This window comes from Vicia villosa, unplaced genomic scaffold (assembly GCF_029867415.1).
Source record: "Vicia villosa cultivar HV-30 ecotype Madison, WI unplaced genomic scaffold, Vvil1.0 ctg.003894F_1_1, whole genome shotgun sequence".
NCBI classification, from domain to species: Eukaryota; Viridiplantae; Streptophyta; class Magnoliopsida; order Fabales; family Fabaceae; genus Vicia; species Vicia villosa.
This window is the reverse complement of record NW_026706331.1, coordinates 74,886-86,898: the sequence shown is the minus strand read 5'-3', so window position 1 is coordinate 86,898 and position 12,013 is coordinate 74,886. Positions and strand designations below refer to the sequence as shown.

At 30.5% G+C, this 12,013-nt stretch overlaps 1 pseudogene; it reads right to left on the bottom strand.

Annotated features, from left to right (window-relative positions):
• Positions 1–813: 813 nt before the first annotated feature.
• On the bottom strand, positions 814–2,275 carry LOC131641639 (hexokinase-1-like; annotated as a pseudogene).
• Between the last annotated feature and the right edge of the window lie 9,738 nt (positions 2,276–12,013).

Below are 12,013 nucleotides of genomic sequence, written 5' to 3'. Positions count from 1 at the left end.
AAGAGGTAACATATGGTGCAGAATTCCTGCACAGAAGAGGACGTGCATTGAACAGACAAAACCATTTGCTCAATCAAATATTATTAGTTAACAAATTGGACTTTTGCTCAATCAAATATTATTAGTTAATGAATTGGACTTTTGCTCAATCAATCATTTTTCAAAAAAAAATTGAAGAACTCTACTTAAAAAGTGAAAAATACAGTAAGGAATTTGGCAGGCCATATATTTAGGATAACCAGGCAAGCAGCATTTGATGAATCCATCAAACTTTAAAATTTCTCTTTCTTTTACCAGCAAAACTCTACATTTCTTTGAAGATTGATTTCAATATGCAACGTTTACTAAGATATGTTGTTGTTAAATTAAACAAGTGTTGTATTAACCTCACAAAAGTCATTACACAAATATCAGTACATGAATAAATTTTGTACTGTCTTGCCGTACTGTCTTGCCGGCCTCTTGCTTTTATCTTCAAACATGCAATTGGATACTAGGACTATAACAAAAGGTTCACAAGGAAATCTCCAAAATGGAGATTTTTTCTACGGAAGACAAATATTTTAATTCAATTTATATTACAGAATATGTGTTAGCCACACAAAATAGATGTACACAGGCGGGCGTTAATGGAATTTCTCCGGCATTGAAAAATCATGGTTCAATCGCAAAATGAGTAATGTGCTTCTTGGCTGGCTTATTTGAGACAGGTGCTCTTTAAACTTGACAATGATTCCCTGTCTTTTCTGCTGGCCCTGGTTTTATGCCATCTAAACTTCGATTGTGGTTTATTTCCTTCACTTTGTTTACTATCTAGATTTGGTGGTTGTTTCCTACTATCAGCTGCATTTCCTTCAGCGTATTCTCTAAGCAAATTTTGAATTTTGCGTAGTGTTCAAACAACCCTCCGTCTAGTGCTATCACCGACTTTTGCTTCTCACCAACCTTAATTGTGTCTCTTCCTATTTTCTTAAGGATTCCTAAAAGACCAGCAGCAGCAAGATGTGCACCACAAGAAGCAACAATGTTGCAAAGTTCCACATCGATCTTCCTTTAATTTAGTGGCGTGTTAGAGACCTGACAAAAAGGAAATCAATAAGAAAAAGTATCAATTGTGAGGCATGAAAGTTGTATTTCAACATGGTGAGTAGAGCAAACATGCATACATGCGTACCTTCAACATATATCCTTCAATTTCGTTCCAACCAATTTCAGATCTGGCGTTGTGTCGTGGTGGATGGAAGACATGTCAGGTGTCCTAATATAAAAGCCGTAAAAACTATGAAAGCTCTAATACTAAACAGATTGACGTTTTACAATGAAGATTTAAGCGATGAGCAAAACAAGTGATATATTGCAAAGACAATGAAAATTAGGAGATATCCACGGGTGAAGGTTTGGTGGCAAACCTAAGAATAAATGGAAAAGTATCTCCAAAAAACTCTGCCTCTTCGGCTATCTTCAATAAAGCTCTTCGTACAATTTCGCCCAAATACATGCCAGAAAGAAATTTCTCGAAAATCTGTAAACAATAGTAGAAGGATCAAAAGTTGTTACAGATTCATAATGGTAATTTAAACCAAATAGAATAATAGATTAATTATCACTACTGTTCTCCAGGGTTTAAGCTTTCAGCATCAAAACCTTGATCATATTATGTTAGAGGAAGGTGTGAAGATCAGAAATTACCCCATTCCATGTTTATAACCTACAGTATTACGATGTAGTTTGACACTAGTTAGCCATTACTTGCTTCTTAGTAGCATTGTAAGACAGTTACATCACATAGGAAACTCTCCTAATAATTCATAAGCTTACCATATGTCCTGATTTTGGCATAAGGCCAAGCTATTTTGGGATAGCATGTGCACGTTTTACATAAGTTGCATTCCTCCCTGTGCCGAGAATCACAGCCGCAATGGCATCCTGATTACAGAATCTGCCTCCAGCCAATGTTCCAATTGTATCAGTAACCTGCATCTTGATTAATATTATATTGTATTGTTTGTAATCTAAAAAACTAGAAGATTTAGCTTTTTTTTACCTTAAAAATAAAATACCCTGATCGAGCATCAGCTGCACAAAATACATCATCAAGGAGATAGATGACAATGTCCTGATATACAGCTCTAGCAAGTTTTATGCGTTGTTTCTGACCGCCGCTGAGGTTTATTTCGCGCTCTCCAATCTCGGTCTCATCACCATATTCCATCATTTCAAGATCTTTCTCAAGACAACACACTCTTAAAGCTTCTCTATACTTGTCCAAGTTCATTGGTAAACCAAACAGTATGTTTTCTTTGATGGTTGAGTTCTGAATCCACGATGTTTGTGCTACATACGCTGTCATCCCACAAACTCTTACCTGAAAGATTTTACTAGTGATAATGATAAGTTTTAAATATTTAAGTAAATGTCCAATCAAATGAACCAAATGATATTCTTCTATGCAAGAAGAAGCAAATAACTTGAATTGCTATTCAGACCACTTGTTTAAAGATCTTCTAATGATTGCTTCCCATTTTTTGGATCGGTGTATTATCCTCAGCTCCAAGTACATTTCCAGCATTAAGCGGAACTACTTCATTAAAATTGTGAATATCCATAAAGAATTAAAGTGTTAAAATAACGCAAACGGATAACAAGCGATATTTAATAACATATATCAGTCAATTGTGCCTATGTTCGATGAACTACTCACCCAAAAATGTAAATATCACTCAGTTATTCGGCACATATCCAGTCATCAATAATAAGATCTTGGGATGGATGTTTTCCATCAACATTCCAAGATCCAATCGCTACCCTCACTTCCTTAGTCTTTATGTACTGAGCAGGCAAAGTTTCAGATTTTCCTCTTATGTGTTTTGTTTTGTATCATTTCTTAAAAGATGCATCTGAATAATCACAAATATGAAATCAATTCTAAAACTTAAATTCACTGAAACAAACTTAATTGATAGCTAAAATGGAATGAATACTTGCCTGGTATTTGACTTGAGAATATAGATTGAACCCCTTGTGTTCTAAATGGATTATCTTTGAGGTCGCGCACTTCCATTTTCAATTGTTTGTGAGAGAAAACTGTATGAGAAAATACGAATCAAAAAGTGATAGAAAAGGATCACATAAGTACTACATAGAATAGAATCAATTTGTTACCATCATCTTCACTTTCAGTATCAATTAACATGGAACTACTTGCAAGCCTGTATGGGTTGAATTTTAAATGCATCAAATTAAGATTAACAAAAATCTCAATCAAATCCAAACAAAACCTAACAAACAAAATCAAATTCAAAGAAAAATCAACACCACATACGATTAACACCGAGCTTGTAACTGAGTCCTCTCTTATTAGTAGACCTGATAACTTCAAGATTCTCCGAAAAGATCGTAAACCGAAGCTTTATCTCATCAATTGTATCGTATCGCTTACCATATCGGTTCACGAGTGTTCTATTAATAACAATAGAAAGGAGAGGAAATCGAAGAACAACAGACAGAGAAAGTGATGTGAAAGCTCTTGCAGGTGTCAAATCCCCTCCAAGCAAGGTGAACACTCCACGGTGAATTGCATGCTCAGGTGAATCGCAAATAAAGTAGAGTAGAAGGGTGAAAAAACATAAATCGCAGATGAAGGTGAACAAAAAAGAGGAATCTTTCAACTTGAAGGTTTTTTGTGAACAAGGAAGAAGAATCTACGAACTTGTTGGAAGCGGGAGAATTTCACAGAGGATGAATTGGGAGGGAAATGAAATGAATTGGGAGGGAAAATAAATTTATGGAAACGTGTTCACCGTATATATCATCCAAAAAAAAAAGTTTGAATAAAAATATAATAATAATAAAACGGGAAAGATTAAGTATAAATATTAATAATAAATGAGAATTTATTAAATAAAGGTTGAGTTAAAAAATAGAGAATATATCAATCTACTCCATAATACTTTTGGGCACCCGGCGCAATTACATTTAGGCCCTCTGTTTCTACTTTTTTTTTCCAAAATTTGAGCTTTTTCGAAGATGTATCTACGAAAGCATTTTAAATTGGGAAACATTTGGGAAAACTCCCAAATAATTCAGTTAAAAAAAGGTTTCCTTAGATGTATCTATGAGACAAATCAACGTAAAATAACAAAAATGCTTCAGGAGATACACCTCCGGAAGTAGAAGGACAAATTTGGAAACACACATGATGTGTGAGAAACCTATGGGGTGAGATGAGACATTCTCAAAAAATAATGAAAAGGGGTTTATGTCCTCGGTTTGATTTCAGAAAGGGAATTTTTTTTAAGTGAAAAATTGAGTATCTTTTATCTAGGAATATTAGATTCTCTATACCAACCATTGATTTGTAATTTCATATTATAAATGTTATCTATATCGATGCCTTTTTTTACTGTCACTAAAGGAGATCGTTGGTATATGGCAAAAAATTTATAGTGTGTGGATTAGAGTTTGGGATCAAAGTTTGTGGATAATATCTTTCATGGATCAGAGTTTATGGATCATAGTCTAAAGTATATGGTTCACACATAGTTTACCATCATCATTTGAATCCCTGACATGGTTCACTAATAGTTTAACATCATCAGTTGAATCCCTGTAACACGGTTCACACATAGTTTACCATCATCAGTTGAATCCCTTACATGGTTCACACATAGTTCGACATCATCAGTTGAATCCCTGACATGTTCCACACATAGTTATACATCATCAGTTGAATCCCTGACATGGATCACACATAGTTTACCATCATCAGTTGAATCCCTGACATGTTCCACACATAGTTTGACGTCATCAGTTGAATCCCTGACATGGATCACACATTTTTTACCATCATCAGTTGAATCCCTGACATGGATCACACATAGTTTACCATCGTCAGTTGAATCCCTGACATGGATCACACATAGTTTACCATCGTCAGTTGAATCCCTGACATGGTTCACACATAGTTCGACATCATCAGTTGAATCCCTGACATGTTCCACACATAGTTCGACATCATCAGTTGAATCCCTGACATGGATCACACATTATTTACCATCATCAGTTGAATCCCTGACATGGATCACACATAGTTTACCATCGTCAGTTGAATCCCTGACATGTTCCACACATCGTTTACCATCGTCAGTTGAATCCCTGACATGGTTCACACATAGTTTACCATTGTTAGTTGAATCCCTGACATGTTCCACACATAGTTAGACATCATCAGTTGAATCCCTGACATGTTCCACACATGGTTAGACATCATCAGTTGAATCCCTGACATGGATCACACATGGTTAGACATCATCAGTTGAATCCCTGACATGGATCACACATAGTTCGACATCATCAGTTGAATCCCTGACATGTTCCATACATGGTAAGACATCATCAGTTGAATCCCTGACATGGATCACACATAGTTCGACATCATCGGTTGAATCCCTGACATGTTCCACACATAGTTCGACATCATCAGTTGAATCCCTGACATGGTACAACACATGGTAAGACATCATCAGTTGAATCCCTGACATGGATCACACATAGTTCGACATCATCAGTTGAATCCCTGACATGTTCCACACATAGTTCGACATCATCAGTTGAATTCCTGACATGTTCCACACATAGTAAGACATCATCAGTTGCATCCCTGACATGTTCCACACATAGTTCGACATCATCAGTTGAATCCCTGACATGTTCCACACATGGTAAGACATCATCAGTTGAATCCCTGACATGGATCACACATAGTTCGACATCATCAGTTAAATCCCTGACATGTTCCACACATAGTTCGACATCATCAGTTGAATCCCTGACATGTTCCACACATGGTAAGACATCATTAGTTGAGTCCCTGACATGGATCACACATAGTTCGACATCATCAGTTGAATCCCTGACATGTTCCACACATAGTTAGACATCATCAGTTGAATCCCTGACATGTTCCACACATAGTTAGACATCATCAGTTGAATCCCTGACATGTTCCACACATAGTAAGACATCATCAGTTGAATCCCTGACATGTTCCACACATAGTTCGACATCATAAGTTGAATCCCTGACATGTTCCATACATAGTTCAACATCATCAGTTGAATCCCTGACATGGTTCACACACAGTTGACCATCATCAGTTGAATCCCTGAAATGGTTCACACATAGTCGACCATCATCAGTTGAATCCCTGACATGGTTCACACATAGTTCACCATCATCAGTTGAATCCCTGACATGGTTCACACATAGGTGACCATCATCAGTTGAATCCCTGACATGGTTCACACATAGTTGACATTCATCAGTTGATTCTCTGACATGGTTAACGCATAGTTTACCATCGTCAGTTGAATCCCTGACATGGTTAACGCATAGTTTACCATCATCAGTTGAATCCCTGAAATGGTTAACGCATAGTTTACCATCATCAATTCATTTGTAACATAGTTATTATTATTATTAAAATTATTCTTATTTTGGTTATTAATATTATTATTATTATTATAACTATGTGTTGTTATTATTATTATTATTATTATCATTATTATTATTACACTTAATTTGGTAATTATTATTCTATTTATTATTATTATGATTATTATAACTGTGTGTTGTTATTATTATTATTATTACTACTACTAATATTATTATAGTTTTATTATTAATATTATTATTATTATTATTATAGGTTAAAATAATTTATTTAAAGTCAAAATAATTGTTTTTAAATTAAATAACTTATAATTTAAATTAACGTGAGATTTCTAAATTTATACATAATTTATTTTTTAAATTTAAAAAAAAAATAAAATTAACGTGTGATTTTATAAGGTAAACATAATTTGTTTTTTAAATTAAAAAAAAATCAAATTTTACAAAATAAATTTAGCGTCAGATTTATTAAGTTAAACTTTATTTATTTTTTTAATTTAAATAAACATTAAGTTTTTAATAAAAAATAATATTAATTATTATTTTAATGTAAATTTTAATTATGCAATTTTTCTATTAATAATTTTAATTTTAGTAACGTTTATATGTTAATGATGGGTACAGGTTACAAAAATGACACTATTTCAATTCTTTGATATTGATATTTGCTGCATTTCTCAATTTGCTCCACGCCTATTTTTTCATGTTTTCAATTTCTTCACCATTTAATTAATGCTGTAATCATTTGCTTCAGAAAACTTTAGCTTTTACTATTTGGTCAGTGACATTGGAAATAGCAATTCAATTGTGTTGGGTGCACCATACTATCATATGTGTTATTATTATTATTCTTATTATTATTACTATTATTATTATTATTATTATTCTGGTTATTATTTTTATTATTATTATTATTATTATAACTATGTGTTGTTATTATTATTATTAGTAATATTATTATAGTTTTTTATTATTATTATTATTATTATTATTATTATTATTACTATTATTATTATTACTATTATTATTATTATAAGTCAAAATAATTTATTTAAACGTCAAAATATTTTTTTTTAAATAAAAAAACTTATAATTTAAATTAACCTGAGATTTATAAACTTATACATAATTTATTTTTTAAATTAAAAAAACGAATTTAAAATTAACGTAAGATTTTATAAGTTAAACATAATTTATTTTTTAAATTAAAAAAAATCAAAATTTAAAGTTTACAAAATAAATTTAACAATAGATTTATTTATTTAAACTTTATTTATTTTTTAAATTTTAAGAAAACATCAAGTTTTTAAATAAAAAACAATATTAATTATAATTTTAATGCAAATTTTAATTTTCTACAAAATTTAACGTTTATCATTTTTAATGCTTGCAACTTAAAATAATGCAGAATTAAAAATGTCCATTTATCATGCTTGCAACGTTTCCATAATTTTTCCAATGGCATGAAGGCAAAGAAATCGTGGTAGTATAATAATGTTTTTCATTTAAATTAATCATCATTTAATGTTAATTATTTGCTGCAATTGGAATTAACTTTTACTGTAGCATGCAGGCATTGGAAACCGCGAACCACTTTATGGAGTGTTATTGTGTGTTGGGTGCACCATAATATCATATGTTCAAATCTGATCCAATGGTATTATATTCATTTAAACCCAAAAAAAAAAAATGAAGTCTCTCACGGTGAGAGACCTAAACAGGCCTCTCACCCTAGCCTGAGCCCTTGTGTGTGCCCTTGTGGCACTTTTAAGTTATTAAAGTAGTAAATTTTTTAAAGGGTTTAATATACTTCACCCCCTTGTCAATATAGCGAGATTCGGTTTGCTCCCTGAATGTTTTTTTTTACCAAACGCCCCTTATAAAATTCAAAACATGGATTTACCACTCCTTGTTACCACACTTGCTGACTGGGCAATGTAGCATTGGACACGGTGGCACTTTGTATGGCGGAGTTGGTAAGTTTGAAATGAAATGCGTGAGTATGGTATGTTTACGGCTGAGGTAAGTGCTCATTTCTTGTTCTTCACCGGTACTGCGTGTTTTATTTTGTCTTAATAGTATCAGAACCTCGTTTAAGATCCGATGGGCCACCTTCTATGGTTTCCGCTATCGGGTCACCCACCATTTATTTTCACGCTCCAATTGTCTAGTCCTGGGCGTGAGGGGGTGTGTTAAGAGTCTCACATCAGATAATATATGCCCTGAACATGTCCTTATAAGTGGAGGACAATCCTCACTCTACAATCCAGTTTTGTAAGGATGAGTTAGGCTCAACCACATTTCTTAACATTTTGTAAGAAATTTTATTGGAGATAATTTGAATTTAATATTACTATTTTTTATTTTTTAATAATTGATAAAAAAAATTAGTGTGATGAAATATTATTTTAATTTAAACAAATATTAATTAATATGAAGAATAAAGTAGTATTTGATGAGAAATTTTATTGGAGAAGTGGGTGGGTCATGACAAACTACGTGGGAGAAATTAATTAATTATATTATTATTACTATTTAAATATGACTAATTTTTATCTTTATTAACTGATATAAAAATTAGTGAAAAATTTTGGCGGAAAAATTTTTAGGACTATAATTTAGTACGATTTACATTTTATTTTTATTTTATTAGTCAAAATTAAGGTTCTTTTACTAATTGTATATTTTTATCTTATTTTATTTTACTACTTATTTATTAAAAATAAATTTTCTTCAACTAACTCTTAATTTTCTCCCACTAACTTTATATTATTTAATTATTATTTTAGTAATTTTTATATTCTTTTTAATTTTACTTTATTTGTTATTTCTAAAATTAATTTTTATTACTAATCAAAATTATTTATTTTTAATTATTTAGTAAATTTTAGTAGTTATTTATTAAAATTTTAATTTTTTAAATGTAATTACATTATTATTAATCTACGACCAATGTCACAAACTCTTTTAATTTTTAATAAATTTAGTTTAAAAATATTATCCACTTATGTCATTATAGTCTTTATTATTCTTATTAATTAAGATAATATTTGCATATTCCACTATGATACCTAATTAACATTTTACTTCATTTGGAAGTTCTATACACGAATAAACATGTCAATTATTCATTTTACTCAAAATTAACTCCATTCAAATAATTAATAAATATATCAATCAATAAAATTCATCCATTTAATCAGGTTGACTACCACTACCTCACAATTAACTTCATTCATGAATCCACGCCCATTCACCTATTTGTCCATTTTCTCCTTAACTCCATTACCACCATTAACTAAATCTAACACCTCTATGTATAAAACCTTTATTACATACAATTTTATGTATTATTCCATTGTTATTTGGATTCAACCTTTACTTTTCAAGTTATGATTCATGTTGTTTTATTTGTACGTATGACTTTGACATAACAAAATGCACTTCTTTTAAAGGTATTATTGAAAACTTTAAGTGTTGAGATATTTTTCTATTATTTTTTGTCCGAAACATGTCTCATTGTCTTTTTCTTTCGTTGAGATATTTTTCTATTATTTTTTTGTCCGAAACATATTTCATTGTATTTTTCTTTCGTTTTGATTTTGTTTCTGTCACATATATAGTTTTGCCTTTAATTTTTTTATTTCTTTTTCCTTAATTTTTAATTTTATTTTAGTTTTTCTATATATGTTTGTTAACTTCTAATGCATGCATATTTTCTTTGTTTTGTTTCTATCAGATTCTGTTAGTATCAAATTAAATATCAATTTTAGACAACTTTTTTTATTAATAAGAGTTTTTATATAATTTTCCTTTAGTTTTTTTATAGATGTATTTTGATTTCTAATACATACATAAAATTATACTTTTTTATTTCTTTTGGTCTTATTAGTTTCTGTTTGTATAAAATTAAATATCAATTTTAGATACTATTTTATTATATTAAAAATATTGTTAACAAATTCTTATATGTATTTTTATATTACTATTCCGTGCATCGCACGAACAAACATATAGTTTATATTCAAAGTCAAAAGCCCGAACTAACATCTAAAATATTTGTATTAATATATTTAAAACTATGTAAAATTCTAACACTTATTAATAACGATTTAACTAAATTTGTCTTGCATCGCACGATACTACGGTAGAACTCTAGTTATTATCTATCATATAAGAAAATTAAATGTTGTGAAAATTACTCATATGCTCTGCTGCTTCCTCATGCTGCCACGTGCATAGCTTCCGCAACTTCCCTTACTTTTGTTTATCTATCATCTATCATATATAAGAAAGTTAAATGTTGTTGAAATATCTATTTTGTCCTTTTTACCAATTCTAAACAATAAGGCTATCCACGTGGACTACCTATTCTTCCAACTTTCCATTTTGTTTATTATATTCAACACATCTTTCTTTCTTATACCCTAGTTTGTCTTCAAGTTCAATAATTTTTTATCCATTCATATATCATATTTTTATCTTTACTAATTTTTTACACTATTATGATTTCTTTTTTTTTATTTTTTCCAGGTTGTTGATCTATTGATAGGTTCCAAAACATCGAAAAAGCATAACTTATCTGAGCATAAGGAGAGCTTCTTCTTCTTCAACAACATTAAAGGCTCGTAATTTTATTATATTTTTTTCCTCTCAGATTTGAGGTTTTTTTGTTGCTACTGAGTGGTGATGAAGAGATCGTGCTCATTTTTCTACTTCTTTTAAATCCAAATGTGAGTTTTTGTTCGATTGGTAATTTTCCTCTCAGATTTGAGTTTTTTTGGTGTTGTTTTTGAGTTTTTTTTTTTTTTTTGTTGTTGTTACTGAGTGGTAAATCTGGATTTTTGTTTGATTTGCAGCTTTTCTCTCAATCTGGCTTTTAATTATTGTTACTGAGTAGTGATGAAGAGAATGGTGATGAAGAAGATTAATTATACCGATGGATTTTAGTTGTTGTTACTGAGTAGTGATGAAGAGAATGATGTTGAAGAAAGTTGTTGTTTGTTAACTTTTAATTAATGAATTTTAATACAAGAAATTGTGGATTAATTATAGCATATCATAAGAGATTTTTTTTAATAGGAAAATTTAGGAGTAGGAAGAAATTTTTAGAAGTAGAGATTTGTCTTATATAGTGATAACATTAATTTATTATAAATTAAAATTATTTTCAAATGTTAGTACCTAAACAAAAATTATTGATCAAGATATTTTTGATAACGTTACCTAAAAAAAAAATATTTGTACACGGGAACATGAAATTATTGATCAAAATATTGATTATTAACGGGACATGAAGTTACTGATTAAAATATTTTTTTATTAATTATACATTCAATTAATATTTTTTTACGAATAACTAAAAAATTTTCTATTAAAAAATATACATCCAAAATAAATGCGCGTCCCAGAATCCGTGCGAACATAAGAAATTGTTATTAGAACAAGTAAAAACATTGTAATGGGGTGCCAGGTTTAAATTATTTTGGGCTTGAAAGTACAATCAACGAGGCGGTCCGCTCCGACCCGGCCCAAAAAAACTCGAAAAACGTCTTCCACAACC